This window comes from Periophthalmus magnuspinnatus, chromosome 4 (genome assembly GCF_009829125.3).
Source record: "Periophthalmus magnuspinnatus isolate fPerMag1 chromosome 4, fPerMag1.2.pri, whole genome shotgun sequence".
Lineage (NCBI taxonomy): Eukaryota > Metazoa > Chordata > Actinopteri > Gobiiformes > Gobiidae > Periophthalmus > Periophthalmus magnuspinnatus.
In genome coordinates, this window is record NC_047129.1 from 27912960 (window position 1) to 27932213 (window position 19254).

A 19254-nucleotide genomic window follows, 5' to 3' on the forward strand; every position below is an offset into this window, starting at 1 on the left:
TTTTATTTAATAATTTTACAAGTTTCGAATACCACGCAGTTGTTTTTAATAACCCACAAATTTTAGCAGTAACAATTTACAGACCACCAAAAAAGTGCAGTATTTTTATCAATGAATTTTCGGAATTTTTATCAATTCTACATAATTCTTACAATATGATTATTTTAACCGGTGATTTTAATTTACATGTAGATATTTTAGACCCTGTTGCAAGGGAATTTTTAAATGTTCTTAATTACATGGATTTTACCCAGCATGTGACACAGCCAACTCACAACAGAGGACACACTCTGGACTTGGTCATCACTCATGGCCTGTCTGCGAGTGTGTCCTCTGTTGTTGACCTGGCTGTGTCAGATCATTTCTGTGTGTTTTTTAATATCACTGGTTTTATTCAGCGGGAGACCTCTGTGAGAACTGTGAGGAAGCGTCATCTTACCCCTGAAGTGGCTGCAAATTTTATTCAAATTTTAGAGAACACTCCTCCAATTGTTTTACCTGCCTCCTGTGATTTTATTGTTGATGATTTTAACAGCAAACTTCAATCCACTTTAGTTACAGTTGCTCCTCTTAAATTAAGCAAGGCCCCCTCCAAACCTGTGGCACCATGGAAAACTGAATCAATAAAACAACTTAAACGAAATTGCAGAAGGGCAGAAAGAAAATGGAGGAAAAACAAAATCACAATTAACTTTCAAATGTACACCCAACATCTAAAAACATATAACGCCATCAGAAACAATAGAAACTCATATTTCTCCAAACTAATCACAAACAATAAAAACAACCCCAAAATTCTTTTCTCCACTATCGACCATCTCACTAACCCTGTTCTTAACAATTCCAAACTCCCTCCCACTGACTCCCTTTGTGAGCAGTTTGCAGACCACTTCATGGGAAAGATAAACAAAATCAGATGTGACATTTTATCTAACCAAACTACTGTTTTTAACACATCTGATTGTTTGTCTTTACCAGAGGAAACACTGGACAGTTTTGTCCTGGTTAATGCTGAGAGGCTTGATGAAGTTTTCTCCTCAGTGAGACCCACCACATGTCTTGTTGACCCCATTCAAACACGGTTCTTCAAGTCATTTTATGAATCTTTTAGAGACGAGCTTTTAAACATGATGAACTACTCTCTTCAGACAGGGGTCTTTCCCACTGCCTTTAAAGCTGCAGTGGTGAGGACCCTGCTGAAGAAGAGCAATTTAGATTTTAATGACTTCAACAACTACAGACCAGTGTCTAACATACCATTTTTAAGCAAAATTTTAGAAAAACTTGTTTTTACCCAGCTTAATTATTTTTTAAACACACAGAACATTCTTGAAGAATGTCAGTGTGGTTTTAGAGTAAACCACAGTACAGAGACAGCATTGACAAAGATTTTAAATGATTTTAGACTAAATTATGATTCTAAACAGGTGACAGTGTTGGTTCTATTGGATCTAAGCGCTGCCTTTGATACAGTAGACCACACTATTCTTTTAAACAGACTCAAACACCTGGTCGGCCTCTCTGGTACTGTACACAAATGGTTTACTTCCTACCTCACAGACAGAACATTTATGGTAAGTTTAGACACCTACTCCTCTCAGGTTCATAAAATCACATGTGGTGTGCCCCAGGGTTCCATTTTAGGTCCTATACTTTTTAACCTGTACATGCTCCCTCTTGGTGATGTCATCAGGAGACATGGAATCAGCTTCCACAGCTATGCAGATGATACACAGCTTTACATCTCCATGTCTCCTGATGACACCAGCCCAGTGGATGCTCTTTTTAACTGTATTTTAGACATCACATCCTGGATGGCAGAAAACTTCCTCCAGCTTAACCAGGACAAAACTGAGGTTTTAATCATCGGTCCTGAGGCCCAGAGAGAGAAACTTTTACCCAAATTACAGTCACAGTCTTTTAATCCATCATCACAAGTAAGAAACCTGGGCGTTATTTTTGACTCTGAGCTGACTTTTATTCCACACATTAAAAACATCACAAAAATAGTTTTTTACCATTTGAAAAACATAGCCAGAGTCCGTCCCATTCTCTCTCGGGCCAACACAGAGACGCTGATGCATGCTTTTATCACCAGTCGTATAGATTACTGTAATGCCCTGCTCTCTGGTCTTCCCAAAAGGCGATTTCAGGTCTACAATTATTACAAAATTCAGCAGCACGTGTCCTGACTAAGACCAGGGGGCGGGACCACATTACACCGGTTTTAGAATCGGGAATTTGGGCCTTCTTATCTTACAGAACTGCTTTTATCCTATGAACCCTCGCGGCCCCTGCGCTCCTCCGGCAGCAGGCTCCTAGTTATTCCCAAAGTCAGGACACACGCATGGAGAGGCCTCTTTCCAGTTTTATGGCCCCCGTCTATGGAACAGCCTGCCGGAGGACCTCAGGGCCGCAGAGAACATTCAGGTTTTTAAAAGCAGGCTCAAGACCCATCTTTTTAGCATAGCTTTTGATTAGTATTTATTATTTTAGTTTACTTCTCTATTTATTTAGTCTTATTTAGGCTGGCTAGTGTGTTTATGTTTTACTTATGTTTTATTTACTTGTTTAGTTTTGACTTATTTTATTATTTATTGATTATTTTATTATTTATTTATTTTATTATTTATTGACTTATTTATTAGTTTTGACTTATTTTATTATTTTTAATCATTTTAGATTTGCCAGTGTTTCCTCTGAGGAGCCCTCTGCACCGGGAGCTGTGGTTGGCTGTGGCTCCTGGGCCCTGGCTCGTGGGCCCTGGAGGTTTGGTCTTGACCTCATCTCTTCTCTGGGCCCTGGGCTGGTGTCCTGTGGCTGCGGGTGACCCTGCTCCTGGTGCAGATGGTTCCTCTGCTGGCGCTCTCTCATCTGGTTCATCTTTATCCAGCCTGTTCCACTTAAACATATTTTAAATGAAACCAAGGTATTTTAACATGTGTTGAGGTGGGGGGTGGGAGTGTGCGTTGGGGTGGGGGGTTGTTTGGTTATGTTTACTGATGTGTTGGGGTTGGGTTGTTGGGCTGTCGGGTGGTTGGGTGGGTTTGGTGGGTGGGACTGATTTTAATGCTTTGTAAAGCACTTTGTGTTACTTTTTTGTATGAAAAGTGCTCTATAAATAAAGTTTGATTTGATTTGATTTGGGATTCACTGTACACTGTTTGCAGCATGTGGAGAAGAGCAACCTCCTGAGGACCCACGGAGAAGTGCAGGTGATGGAGAATCAAATGGCAACTGTGCTTCTCAATGGTAGATATTAAACAGAGAAGCTTTGGTTGTCCTTGTACATATGCATGTACGTACATACATACATACACATACACACATATCTATCTATCTATCTATCTATCTATCTATAGCAAAATCAGGTGGGACTTCCAGATACAGACTGACAGAATGATTATGGTGAACCAACTGGACATTGTGGTGATGGATAAACAGAGCAAAGCCGTTGTGGTGGACATCACAGTACCAAGTGATGGGAACATCAGGAAAAAGGAACATGAGAAAGTAGAGAAATACCAGGGGCACTCTCTTCCAGAAAAGTAAATTGTACTAAAAATATTTACATTTATATAATTCTTAACAAACAAATTCCAAAAAAACTCCCTTTTATTGACAGATTTCCAGACACTCTTTCAGGATGCTCTTCTGATCAGCGCCATCTTGTTCTTCATCTTCTGGAGACACGTTTTTTCTCGTCAGTTTCATCAGATCACAGGACCACAGCTGGCCCCTCCAAACAGATCACCATGAAAAAACAGAGACAATGGTAAGACACTGCATAAACATTCAAAATCAGCTTCTATGGAATTATTATTATTATTTTCTCACTTTTTTTTGTCAGCTTCATCAGATCACAGGACCACAGCTGGCCCCTCCAAACCGATCGCCATGGAAAAACAGAAAGAGAGACACAGTTTTAAGACAGTAAACATTCAAAGCCAGCTTCTATGGAATTATTGTTATTATTTTCTTACTTTTTTCGTCAGCGTCATCAGATCACAGGACCACAGCTAGACGCTCCAAACCGGTCGCCATGGAAAAACAAAAAGAGACAATGGTAAGACACTGAATAAACATTCAAACCCAGCTTCTATGGAATTATTATTATTATTTTCTTACTTTTTTTCGTCAGTGTCATCAGATCACAGGACCACAGCTGGATGCTCCAAATCAGTCACCATGGAAAAACAAAAAGAGACAATGGTAAGACACTGAATAAACATTCAAACCCAGCTTCTATGGAATTATTATTATTATTTTCTTACTTTTTTTCGTCAGTGTCATCAGATCACAGGACCACAGCTGGATGCTCCAAATCAGTCACCATGGAAAAACAAAAAGAGACAATGGTAAGACACTGAATAAACATTCAAACCCAGCTTCTATGGAATTATTGTTATTATTTTCTTACTTTTTTTCGTCAGCGTCATCAGATCACAGGACCACAGCTGGCCCCTCCAAACCGGTCGCCATGGAAAAACAGAAAGACGCAATGGTAAGACACTGAGTAACTATTCAGAAGCAGCTTCTATGGAATTGTTATTTTCTTACCTTATGTTTGTGATCATTCTTCATCTTTTGGAGACACGTTTTTTTTCTCGTCAGCTTCATAAGATCACAGGACCATCGCTGGCCCCTCCAAACCAGTCACCATGTAAAGTCACAGAAAGAGAGATATACACATGTTAAGACATACACAAAAGCAGCTTTCACTGTCATTTTCTTACCTCATGTTTGTTTGATTATTATCAAAGTCAAATGTTTTTCAGATTAATTAGAATAAACACCTAAACCTACATATAGATACAAACTAAGTACTTAATTTACAATGAGAACCAAAAAGACATGTACATAATGTCTCAAACCAAACAACAAAAAGAGGAGAAGCAAGGAGTGTCCCACCGACCCACGAATCAGTGAACACACCCAGACCTCCAGATACAATCATGTTTCATTATGTTACCATCACATAAAAAACACTGTAAAATACAATAAAATAAAAATAAATAAATAAATAACAAGAGAAGTAGGGACTGTCCCACTGACCGATGAGTCAGTGAACAAACCCACATCTCCAGATACAATCATTCAAAACAATTAAATTCACTATTTCTGAACAGTCTACAATCAGACTGTTTACAAAGGCTTAAAATGAACCATTAAAAAAACAACAAGAGGAGAAGTAGGGACTGTCCCACCGACCCACAAGTCAGTGAACACACCCACATCTCCAGATACAATCATTCAAAACAATTAAATTCACTATTTCTGAACAGTCTACAATCAGACTGTTTACAAAGGTTTAAAATGAACCATTAAAAAAACAACAAGAGGAGAAGTAGGGACTGTCCCACCGACCCACAAGTCAGTGAACACACCCACATCTCCAGATACAATCATTCAAAACAATTAAATTCACTATTTCTGAACAGTCTACAATCAGACTGTTTACAAAGGTTTAAAATGAACCATTAAAAAAACAACAAGAGGAGAAGTAGGGACTGTCCCACTGACCCACAAGTCAGTGAACAAACCCACATCTCCAGATACAATCATTCAAAACAATTAAATTAACTATTTCTGAACAGTCTACAATCAGACTGTTTACAAAGGCTTAAAATGAACCATTAAAAAAACAACAAGAGGAGAAGTAGGGACTGTCCCACCAACCCACAAGTCAGTGAACACACCCACATCTCCAGATACAATCATTCAGAGCAACCAAATTCACTATTTCTGAACAGTCTACATCAGACTGTTTACAAAGGCTTAAAATTAACCATAATGATGAAAAAAAGAACAACCGAAAAAATAGGAGAAGCAGGGACTGTCCCACTGACCGATGAGTCAGTGAACAAACCCACATCTCCAGATACAATAATTCAAAACAATTAAATTAACTATTTCTGAACAGCCTACAATCAGACTGTTTACAAAGTCTTAAAATTAACCATAATGATGAAAAAAACAACAACTGAAAAAATAGGAGAAGCAGGGACTGTCCCACTGACCGATGAGTCAGTGAACAAACCCACATCTCCAGATACAATAATTCAAAACAATTAAATTAACTATTTCTGAACAGCCTACAATCAGACTGTTTACAAAGTCTTAAAATTAACCATAATGATGAAAAAAACAACAACCGAAAAAATAGGAGAAGCAGGGACTGTCCCACTGACCGATGAGTCAGTGAACAAACCCACATCTCCAGATACAATAATTCAAAACAATTAAATTAACTATTTCTGAACAGCCTACAATCAGACTGTTTACAAAGTCTTAAAATTAACCATAATGATGAAAAAAAGAACAACCGAAAAAATAGGAGAAGCAGGGACTGTCCCACTGACCGATGAGTCAGTGAACAAACCCACATCTCCAGATATTATTACTCACAGTTATTATGTGAGATACTTGTTGAGTAACTATATAACGGCTGAGCTTGTGTCTGCTTTGTTTGTTCAGAATTAGCGTCAGTCTATCAGAAGGGGGCGCTGCATTAGACGTGGTAGCTGCTGGTTAAAGGTCAGTATTGCACTGGGCTGGTGGGGTCTAAAGCAGGGTCAGAATACCCCAAAACCAGTCATGCTCTGGACACTGCAAAATCAGTTGCACTGGTAATATAATTTGTCTACTACTACAGCATTTTTTTTTGTCTTTTTTGTGTCACGCAAATACTAATTAGTCTTTAGTAGTTGTACTACTAAGTACTATAAAACACACTGTCACCTCTAACCCTCCTATGCCCAGAAAAGCAAAGTAAATGCAAGGTGTACTATGCAGGACTTTCTGACAAACTTTAACACTAAAAATAATTTTGTGTATCAATTAGAACCCACTGTTTCAGTACAAAGTAACCTGAGGTCCAATCACATAATACATGTATTATATTATTGTGTGGCCATGGGCTTCGGCCATATGGTTAAAAATCATTCAATCAGAACAAAACCAATGACAAAACTTTAAATTTTGTCATCAAGGTTTCTAATGTTTTCATGAAATCCTATATAATAATCCTTGCATTTTTTTTAAACTTAAAAACTATAATGTTTCACCTCCTATGGCCAGAAAGTACAAGGCGTACTATGCAGGAATTTCTGTAAAACTGCAATATTCAGATTAAATTCAGAATAGTAATTGCACTAAACTCAGTAATTAAAGGTGTCTGTTGTTTTATGAAATCCTACATAATATTCCTTAACTTCAATCTACTCCATTTTTAAATCACGCAATCAAGAAATCAAGAAATCAATGGGATGGTGGTCGTGGTTGAAGGTGGTAATGTCGCCGCATTAAGCCAAGTTCTAAGTCTCAGAGGCTGAGTTGAGTCCTCGTCCGACTCAGAGTCTTGGAGTATTGAAGCTAAACTAAAACCACTCTCACCTCTGACCCTCCTATGCCCAGAAAGTACAAGGCGTACTATGCAGGAATTTCTGTAAAACTGCAGTACTCAGATTAAATTCAGAATAGTAATTACACTAAAATCATCAAGCAAAGGTTATGTTTTTATTATTGTTTGTTGTTTTATGAAATCCTGCATAGTATTCCTTAACTTCAATCTATTTTTTTTTTTTTTTAAATCAATCAAGAAATCAATGGGATGGTGGGCGTGATTGAAAGTGGTAAATGTTGCTGTATTAAGCCAAGTTCTAAGTCTCAGAGGCTGAGTTGAGTCCTCGTCCGACTCAGAGTCTTGGAGTATTGAAGCTACACTAAAACCACTCTCACCTCTGACCCTCCTATGGCCAGAAAGTACAAGGCGTACTATGCAGGAATTTCTGTAAAACTGCAGTACTCAGATTAAATTCAGAATAGTAATTACACTAAAATCATCAAGCAAAGGTTATGTTTTTATTATTGTTTGTTGTTTTATGAAATCCTGCATAGTATTCCTTAACTTCAATCTATTTTTTTTTTTTTTTTTTTTTTTAAATCAATCAATAAATCAATCAATAAATCAATCAATAAATCAATGGGATGGTGGGCGTGGTTGGTGGTAAATATCGCCGCAATGAGCCAAGCTCTAAGTCTCAGAGGCTGAGAGTTCAGTCCTCGTCCGACTCAGAGTCTTGGCGGTGGTGGAACCTGTACCACGAGCTGAAGCCCCCGGACGTCCCAGCAGAGGTGGAGGGGCGGGGATCGGAGGAGGAGGGGCCTGGGGTGGAGGAGGGGCCTGGGGTGGAGGAGGGGCCTGGGGTGGAGGAGGGGCCTGGGGTGGAGGAGGGGCCTGGGGTGGAGGAGGGGCCTGGGTCGTGGGAGGGGCCTGGGTCAGAGGAGGAGCCTGGGTCAGTGGAGAGACGCGGCCTCTTGGTGGTGGGGTCTTCGTCCTCTCCATCTCTCGCGCGTTTGCGTCCGATGAGGGGAATGAAGTCCTCAGCAGGACCCACAGGAACAAGGTGAGAAGCGCAGGGAGTGCAGGGTGTGGCGGAGGGGTGGGCACCGAGGTCCAGAAGAGGTCTCGCCCATGCTGGGGAATGACGCTCTGGAGGGATCTCCTCTTCGCTCTCCTCTTCGCTCTCCTCTTCACTCTCCTCTTCGCTCTCCTCCTCAGTCTCCTCTTCTTCAGAGAGAGTCCCGTAGCCAGATTCCTCAGAGAACCAGTCGTCCTCTTCATCAGATGACGAAAAGTCGTCATCTTCATCAGAAGACTCTACCCCAAGCACTAAAGGTTCCCACCTTGGGAGTGGCCTCAACTCACCTTGGATGTCCGGAAGAGCCACAGCCTCTGCAACAGATTTGACAATGTTAAAAACCCTTTAAACTGTAGCTAGAGCAAGTCAGAGGCTCTACTACTACTACAACTACTACTATTCACAGCTACTTAAGTGACATATTGAAGAGGTCTATGTTGTATATCTGGATTAGACAGACCGAAAATAAAACTGTAGGTGTATGACATCACTTCAGACCAGTTCAAATGGCCTATTTTACTGTTACAACTACTATTTCACTGTTGCTTAATTCATTATTTGTGTTGTATTCCAAATACTGCATTGTGTGATTCAGACCTGAATTTGGTTATGTATGACATTGATCTGAGACACTTTGGGCAATTAAAAATGGCCATGTAACAGCACACATTTGTCCCACATTATTTTCTCAATAGGCTATTAAGAACACAACATTATTAATGTGAATTTATACTTGAGTAAAAATATTGGGATAGGCTAACTAGACCAACATAAATGTAGTGTTTGAGAGTATAACATTAGGCTACGCTACATTTTGCTTGGTTCATGTGGGCGGATTTGATGAATTAATTATGAATATAGTAACGAATTATTAAATGGACCCAAGCTATTTTTATAGGCTAATTCAGTGGTTGCCAAATGTGGTACCCCGGGGTATGCGGAGTGTCATGGGGGTACAACGCGTGGGACCTGATCTCCTGAGGGGTGCACAGTGGCTGTGGCCATGTCACATTATGTCTGCATTAATGTTTATATTATTTGTCTATTTTTGTGCTGTGTGAATACAGGCCCCAAGAATGAGCAAGAGCACACGACTCTCAACTGCACTATCAAACTCATTACATCTAATATTGCATGTCCTTGCATGTATTTCCACACATTTATCCCCTTGAAAACACTGTAAAGGCCTTTATGTGCTCAGAGTCAACAGACATGAAGCACGTGGCACTACAGGACATGTGACTCTCAGGGGGTTCACTACAGCAACAGCGTTGCTATGGAGATCAGAGCATAGTTTGAAAGCATTTTTTAAAATTTAGAACGGCGGGCCGGGCGCCATCTTGTTTCACAAAATACCACTCAAGTTTTGATGAATTTAGACCAGAAAACAAAACACACTTCCCATAAATGTGATGTTAACGTTTGACTTTGCACCCGCGCTGATATATTTAGATCAGTTTGACCAACTACGCCATTATTCAAACTGAAACCCTGGAGGGAAAGTCACAACCTACAAAACTTATCCATGTTCATAAACCTGGTTATGTTAGGAGCCCAACCCCATAGCATGTGGACGAAACTGTTCTTTAGTCATGAAGTATTTGGGCTATGTTATTCATATTTATCATCATTTATTATAATTAAATGAGATTTGATTGATTTTACCTTCAACGATGACATCCTGGTTGGCGGGGAGCAGGCGGGCGAACATGGTGTTGAGGTGTTCAGCGTTTTCAGACTATAAGAAAATGATAAAATTTGCAAAGTGTTATGATTGTTTTTTAAAACCCGCCAGGGGTTAATAAGAGATGAATACCAATGTTACGTACAGTGGTCAACTTAGCGTTCAAGTGCTCAACTCAGCGTAGTCAACTCAGCGTAGTCAGCTCAGCGTTCGTGCGGTCAGCTCAGTGTTAGCGTGAGAAGTGAGTAACTGACGCAGCGGGCGCTTATATAGCCCACTGGACATTCTATTGCCATGGCACCGACGCACCGACTGACCGTGCGTCAGTATGTTTTACATCCAAAATCAAACTAACTTTACATTACATTACTGCATCACACTCCTCCATTTCACTCAAACAGGCCCTGAAAGTAGCTCACTATTTGATTCAGTTACTGCCTGTATAACTAACTAACGTCAGTTTTAACGTCATCTATCTATTATATTATTTTATTTTGTATTATATTATTTAATTATTATTATTATTATTATTATTATTATTATTATTATTATTATTATTATTATTATTATTAATCTGTGTTTGTTACTGTTTGCTCTGGACTCTTGCATCACAAACGCTTGAGTCAGTTGAAGTGTGCACGACAGGGGAGGAGCGCCTTTTACTGCCCCATAACGTGACAGCAGAGAGGAATCACCCAGTCCAGCTTTTTGTAGAGAAGTTAGGCTTATACAGAGCTTTGACCCAGAACAGCTGGGCAGGGCGCTCGTGGGCCCTAGCGTAATCAGGAGGCGTACGGGCAGAGGGGAGAGGGGCCGCGGCGGCGGCGGAGGAGGACGGAGAGGACGAATCCGGGACGTATCCGCGTCCGAAATCGCGACACGCGCCTGTACCGGCGAAGAGGAAGAGGTGTCGAACGTGCCCCAGAAGCAAAGACATTAAAACTACAAATGTGTGCCGGGGGTGCGGTGTGCACGTGTGCGGAAAGTGCGCTCTATCCTTCTGCCCCGCTTGTGCTCCGGTCTGATTTTATATTATTTTATTTTTATCTATTTTATTTTATTCATTTATTTGGATTTTTATTTTATTTTATTTTATTTTTTAACTTTTTTTTTTTTGTAGGTTTATGGTTCTCATCATTCATCCCTTTGCTTTATTTGTTTTGTTTTGTATCCACGCCCTCTAGTGGTATTAAAGTGGTTTAGTAAAAGATCAGATTTAACCTGGCTCAAATACCGAATAGCTGTGTTCTCTGGTTTATAGACTATGAATGTAAACATAAATAAATGAACTAAACAAAAACAAAAAAAAAAAACTACTTTTTTTTCATTACCTCTGTCTCTGTTATTACATTTTTAACAAGGTGTACACACACACACACACACGCACGCATATATATAAAGTAGCTATAATCTATTTTGCCTATTGATAGTCAAAGGGAAACGTTAATTCCGTACTCCATTCAATCTAAAGAAAAATAAACGGCTGCAACGACTACACCTTGATTTTTCACGTTCTACAATAAATAATTAAAAATAACTTACGTAATTTGCGTAAGTTACGTAATTTACGTAACTTATATAACTTACCTAACGTACCTAACTTACTTAGAAAGGTATGCGAATGGCAGCGAATTGGGACAAGACCTAAGGCTCTCCCCACCCAACCCCTCCGACAGGACGTCTCCCTCACACGCACGCACACACGCGCGCGCGCACGCGCACACACACACACACACACACACACACACACACAAAGGAGACACACACACACAGAGAGAGAGAGAGAGAGAGAGAGAGGACACACACACACACACACAACCCCAACCTCAACCCTCCCACCTACCCACCCACCCCACCACCACCCAGGGTCCCGCTCAATTTGGGTATTATTTTTTTATTATTTTTTTATTTATTTAAAAAAATATCCCATAGGACCCCCCACCCTCCCACCCCAACCCAACCCTCCAACCCCAACCCAACCCTCCAAACTACCCTGTCATCCCTCCCAACCCCGCCCCCCAGAGTCCTCCTCCATTTTTTTTTTTTTAAATTTTTATTTTATTGTCATCAATGGGATGACAATAATTGCCATCCCATCCCATCCCATAGGTCCCCCCCCCCCCCCCCCCCCCCCCAAAAAAAAAAAAAGACACCGCCCCCAGAGTCCTCCATTTTGTTTTTGTTTCATGAAAGGACTCGCGGTCTGTAGGACCCCATCACGGCTCTTCTTCGTTTATTTATTTATTTTTTCGTGAACAGGCTTCCCGGCGCTCCACCGTAGGTTCATGCTGCGACTCGGGGGGTCCTGGTAACCCCCCACCGCTCGGGGGGGTCCCGGTGACCCCATCAAAGTCTTTCTCCGTTGATTTAGTTATTATTATTTTTTTCCATAAACGGACTTGTGGGGTCTCCCGGACCCCCGGCGCTCCACCGTAGGTTCATGCTGCGACTCAGGGGGTCCTGGTAACCCCCTTGGGGAGCAAAAGGGTTAAGTTGCCTTTAAGTTTGCCGCACTCTATCTTGTGACTGGGGTTATGTGCTTCCAGGCAACCAAATAAATATTTACAACAATAAAAACAGTGAATAATGCTAGTTCTACAGATGCCTAACTATGGTTATTTACAGTGAACCCAGATCTTTAATAAAGGTGCAAGTGCTATACAATAAAATACAGTGGCTTTAGGAACCGTAGCAGCCCTGTGCTACCAGCTACTAGACTGGCAGAGCCCAATACTCATATGTTTAGTAAAGAATCCTTCTATTGACATTTTCTACTCTAGCACAACCACGGTCAAAAACTGTATGCCTCTAGTTTGCCTCTTGATGTTGGACGAGCATCTGGACAACGTCATCTGAGAATAAATATAATAAAACGAATTAAGGCGAATCGTCCTTAAACATTTGTAGGATGATACTAGGTAAACAGGAAGCACCTAGAAAATTAAACTCATGGACTACTGAAAAGCTTAGGTTGCTGAGGTTGCTGGATCTTTATCCCAACTTTAGCATGCTGTATGGCCCTGTTCACTGCACTGATTTAATAAGGCATAAAAAATGACTTGGAACTACTATTAAGTCAAAAGCAAAAAATCAAACTTAAACTGCAGTTGCATTGACTTACCACATAGGGATGCTATAATGCTTTTTCACACTGTTAAAATAAGTGAAATACCAAAATCAAATCCTTTTTTTATTTATTTATTTATTTATTTATTTTTTTTACAATCTCTCAAAGTAACAGACAGGATAATTGACAGATGAGATATAGGAAATTATTTCAGACCACTTCAGTGACTTTGGGTGGGTATGAGATCTAAGTATAAACTCGTGAAGCCTGTGGGATTGAGAGGATGGCACACTTTGCTGACATGTTAAATACATAATGATTACATCCGATTCTTGAGTGTGCTTTCACTCTCTGCAGTTCGTATGAAAGGCTTAGGATGTGGTCTGTAACAGTAATAAAGTTTCTGTTTTGTGTAAATAGCATTGGAGGTGCCATATGTCAGTTCTCCAGCAGACCGCTTTATAACATGACATCATCTGAAGGCTCCTTGTAGCTTTATGAAATCCAATCTCTTTAGTTGAATTAGAGTCTGTTGGAGTAGAACCGTTGCTCTACTCCAAAAGAGAGATTTATATGGTGGAATTTACTGTTTAAAGGGCCCATATTATGATCTATGTTACAATGTTGTTTCCTCATCACAGGCATACGTGGAGTTGTGTTTTGTTTCATTCACACATGTTTAACACACAAATTCTGCATATTTAAGATGAGTTCTTCTGTCAAACAGAAAACACCTGTTCACACCTTCACTAGACTCATTTGGATCATTTCAGCCCTGGAATTTCCTAACTTTACTGGACTAAAGGTGAAAGGTAGCGATTAACTTGCAAACTAAAGAAAAAAAAAAGGTTATGGCCAAACTGGAAGGGGCTGGGTGTAGAATATAACTGAATGCGTGGCCAAACTGACTGAAAATGTGCAATTGTGTGGAATGTGCAACTATGGGAACTGTGAAGTGAATGTAGTGTGCAATTTTAATTTGAACCTTTTGAGACTCCAACCGTGTATTGTCATGTATTGTCCCAGTCAAATAAATAAATAAAATAAAAAAACTACTGCTTCATGACATCACAATGTGAAACAGGGGATTTTGAGCTTAGGAAATGTAAACAGACTAAGGATTACTCAAAAATGTGTGAATGAAACAAACACAACTCAGGTTTAGAGTTAGTATCTTTGTAATTACTGGGCTTATCCATATGAAACAAAAACTGGCACAAAGTTTAAAAGTGAACAAAAGTGAAATTATTTTTTTTCACATTAATCTCAGAAAGTGGTGCCACTATTTCATTCTTTTCAGTTGAACTATAATAAATACTGGAATTGCCAATCTCTACTGAACCAAAGGTAAAAGCTTACCTTAAGGGTTACTCAAATGAATGCAACAAAACACAACTCCAGGGATGTTTGGGACAAGGAAACAACATTATACCATAGATCAGAAAACAGCATAATATAGGTCCCTTCACAGTCTTAAAACAGTCTGCCCCTCTGAACCCATTGCCCTCTCTACCTTAGTGTCCCGGGTGTAGAAAGGCCTCAGTCCCATGGTAGGTTTTCTGACAGAGGACTCAGAAGGCAAAGCTGCAGATGGTGCAAAGACCCATGGAGCTGGAGGAATCGGAGAGGACAAGAGGTACAGGACAGACGCGGGAAGTAGACCACAACTGACATACACAAAGACAGAGGACACATGTGTTGTTTTGGAAATATTATAATATTGAGTGTATATATTTAAAGGTCCTGTATTACACAAAACCTATTATAGTTGAAAGTTACCTGCGCAGGTGTGGGCACAGCTTTGTAATCAGTCTGAGCACACTTAAAACACGTGAAATGTGAAATTTGAAAAACATGGTCAAAAACATGCCCACATTCGATTATCTGAATGCAGTCCGATCCTAGCGATTCCCAAACCACACTCTGCATTCAAACTGTTCCCTGGAAAACACCTTCTTCTGGGTAGCGTCGTAGATCAACAGCTGGGACAGGAGCTCTTGTCCCGGGGATAGAGAAAGAGAGACTTGCGCTTCTAATCTGGAAACCTCTGAGGCTCCTGTATCAGTTTGTAGCAGATGCAGAGTTCAAATAGTTTTCTTCCAAAAATCGTTTTCTTTATTATCAGAGTTCATACCGGGTTCATTCACTCCATTTGAGGGCATCTCCAAAGTTGCAGTGATTTGAGCTTCCAATCTAACAGCCTCTGAGGCTCGTCCATTACACTTTCACTCCATTTGAAGGTATCTCCAAAATGTCAGTGATGCCGAGAAATCTTGATGTTATTGCTTTGTACAGAATGTTCCATTCCAGTATAGCATTAAGCATATCTATTTCCATGGAGACAAGCAGGTGACAACACCAGGCCAGATCTGTGGAGATGCTGTCTTTTTTCTTTTTTTAAGAAAGAAAAACAGCTACAATTGAATTGATGAGTTTAATGCCATGTGGTGGAACATTCCAACATTGCCAAGTGAACACATTTGCACATTTTAAGTCTTAAAAAGATATTAATGGGATGGGTACGACATAGTGGTCTGTATTATCTGTCTGTACAAAATTTACTTTGTAGTACCACATTTACCATATAGGCCTCTAGAGCTCAACAGTGAAGTTAAATTTCCATTCATTTTTCCCATAGACTTCCTGAAATAAAAAAAAGACATTTCTTCTTCATCATCTTGGTAAAGAATCGTCATGCCCAAAAGCAGTGACATTAGAATCTTTATTAAATTATTAAAACATTTTGTTAGAAATACAAAAGGTGAATGATGGACTTCTGTTGGTGCCCAGAGTCAGGACTAAACATGGGGAATCAGCATTTCAATTTTATACTTCCCGAAGATGTGAGACAGGCCTCTACTTTGACAATATTTAAATCCAGGCATAAGGTTCTGTGTAGCTGTGTCTCTTTTAAACATGCATTATTACTGTGAGCAGGCTCACCTCTTCATAGATCTGAGGTGTAACTTGCCCTGATGACACCAGCTGCTTGTCTCCATGGAGATAGTCAAGTTTATTGCTATTCTGTCTGACTCATCTGGCTGCACCTAGAAGTTCTGAAAAATGAACAGAACCAGTAACGAAGAACTGATGCACTGGGCTGATATTCTTAACTCATTCAAGACAAAAAATATCAATAGTAATTGACAGATATAGCCAATATTGTGGTGTTTTTTTCAGTAAAAAAAATGTGTGTCAGTTATTTGGGATTCACTGTACACTGTTTGCAGCATGTGGAGAAGAGCAACCTCCTGAGGACCCACGGAGAAGTGCAGGTGATGGAGAATCAAATGGCAACTGTGCTTCTCAATGGTAGATATTAAACAGAGAAGCTTTGGTTGTCCTTGTACATATGCATGTACGTACATACATACATACATACACATACACACATATCTATCTATCTATCTATCTATCTATCTATCTATCTATCTATCTATCTATCTATCTATAGCAAAATCAGGTGGGACTTCCAGATACAGACTGACAGAATGATTATGGTGAACCAACTGGACATTGTGGTGATGGATAAACAGAGCAAAGCCGTTGTGGTGGACATCACAGTACCAAGTGATGGGAACATCAGGAAAAAGGAACATGAGAAAGTAGAGAAATACCAGGGGCACTCTCTTCCAGAAAAGTAAATTGTACTAAAAATATTTACATTTATATAATTCTTAACAAACAAATTCCAAAAAAAACTCCCTTTTATTGACAGATTTCCAGACACTCTTTCAGGATGCTCTTCTGATCAGCGCCATCTTGTTCTTCATCTTCTGGAGACACGTTTTTTCTCGTCAGTTTCATCAGATCACAGGACCACAGCTGGCCCCTCCAAACAGATCACCATGAAAAAACAGAGACAATGGTAAGACACTGCATAAACATTCAAAATCAGCTTCTATGGAATTATTATTATTATTTTCTCACTTTTTTTTGTCAGCTTCATCAGATCACAGGACCACAGCTGGCCCCTCCAAACCGATCGCCATGGAAAAACAGAAAGAGAGACACAGTTTTAAGACAGTAAACATTCAAAGCCAGCTTCTATGGAATTATTGTTATTATTTTCTTACTTTTTTCGTCAGCGTCATCAGATCACAGGACCACAGCTGGACGCTCCAAACCGGTCGCCATGGAAAAACAAAAAGAGACAATGGTAAGACACTGAATAAACATTCAAACCCAGCTTCTATGGAATTATTATTATTATATTCTTACTTTTTTCGTCAGTATCATCAGATCACAGGACCACAGCTGGCCCCTCCAAACCGGTCGCCATGGAAAAACAGAAAGAGAGACACAGTGTTAAGACAGTAAACATTCAAAGCCAGCTTCTATGGAATTATTGTTATTATTTTCTTACTTTTTTTCGTCAGTGTCATCAGATCACAGGACCACAGCTGGACGCTCCAAACCGGTCGCCATGGAAAAACAAAAAGAGACAATGGTAAGACACTGAATAAACATTCAAACCCAGCTTCTATGGAATTATTATTATTATTTTCTTACTTTTTTTCGTCAGTGTCATCAGATCACAGGAACACAGCTGGACGCTCCAAACCGGTCGCCATGGAAAAACAAAAAGAGACAATGGTAAGACACTGAATAAACATTCAAACCCAGCTTCTATGGAATTATTATTATTATATTCTTACTTTTTTCGTCAGTGTCATCAGATCACAGGACCACAGCTGGCCCCTCCAAACCGGTCGCCATGGAAAAACAGAAAGAGAGACACAGTGTTAAGACAGTAAACGTTCAAAGCCAGCTTCTATGGAATTATTGTTATTATTTTCTCACTTTTTTCGTCAGCGTCATCAGATCACAGGACCACAGCTGGATGCTCCAAATCAGTCACCATGGAAAAACAAAAAGAGACAATGATAAGACACTGAATAAACATTCAAACCCAGCTTCTATGGAATTATTATTATTATTTTCTTACTTTTTTTCGTCAGTGTCATCAGATCACAGGACCACAGCTGGATGCTCCAAATCAGTCACCATGGAAAAACAAAAAGAGACAATGGTAAGACACTGAATAAACATTCAAACCCAGCTTCTATGGAATTATTATTATTATTTTCTTACTTTTTTTCGTCAGTGTCATCAGATCACAGGACCACAGCTGGATGCTCCAAATCAGTCACCATGGAAAAACAAAAAGAGACAATGGTAAGACACTGAATAAACATTCAAACCCAGCTTCTATGGAATTATTGTTATTATTTTCTTACTTTTTTTCGTCAGCGTCATCAGATCACAGGACCACAGCTGGCCCCTCCAAACCGGTCGCCATGGAAAAACAGAAAGACGCAATGGTAAGACACTGAGTAACTATTCAGAAGCAGCTTCTATGGAATTGTTATTTTCTTACCTTATGTTTGTGATCATTCTTCATCTTTTGGAGACACGTTTTTTTTCTCGTCAGCTTCATAAGATCACAGGACCATCGCTGGCCCCTCCAAACCAGTCACCATGTAAAGTCACAGAAAGAGAGATATACACATGTTAAGACATACACAAAAGCAGCTTTCACTGTCATTTTCTTACCTCATGTTTGTTTGATTATTATCAAAGTCAAATGTTTTTCAGATTAATTAGAATAAACACCTAAACCTACATATAGATACAAACTAAGTACTTAATTTACAATGAGAACCAAAAAGACATGTACATAATGTCTCAAACCAAACAACAAAAAGAGGAGAAGCAAGGAGTGTCCCACCGACCCACGAATCAGTGAACACACCCAGACCTCCAGATACAATCATGTTTCATTATGTTACCATCACATAAAAAACACTGTAAAATACAATAAAATAAAAATAAATAAATAAATAACAAGAGAAGTAGGGACTGTCCCACTGACCGATGAGTCAGTGAACAAACCCACATCTCCAGATACAATCATTCAAAACAATTAAATTCACTATTTCTGAACAGTCTACAATCAGACTGTTTACAAAGGCTTAAAATGAACCATTAAAAAAACAACAAGAGGAGAAGTAGGGACTGTCCCACCGACCCACAAGTCAGTGAACACACCCACATCTCCAGATACAATCATTCAAAAC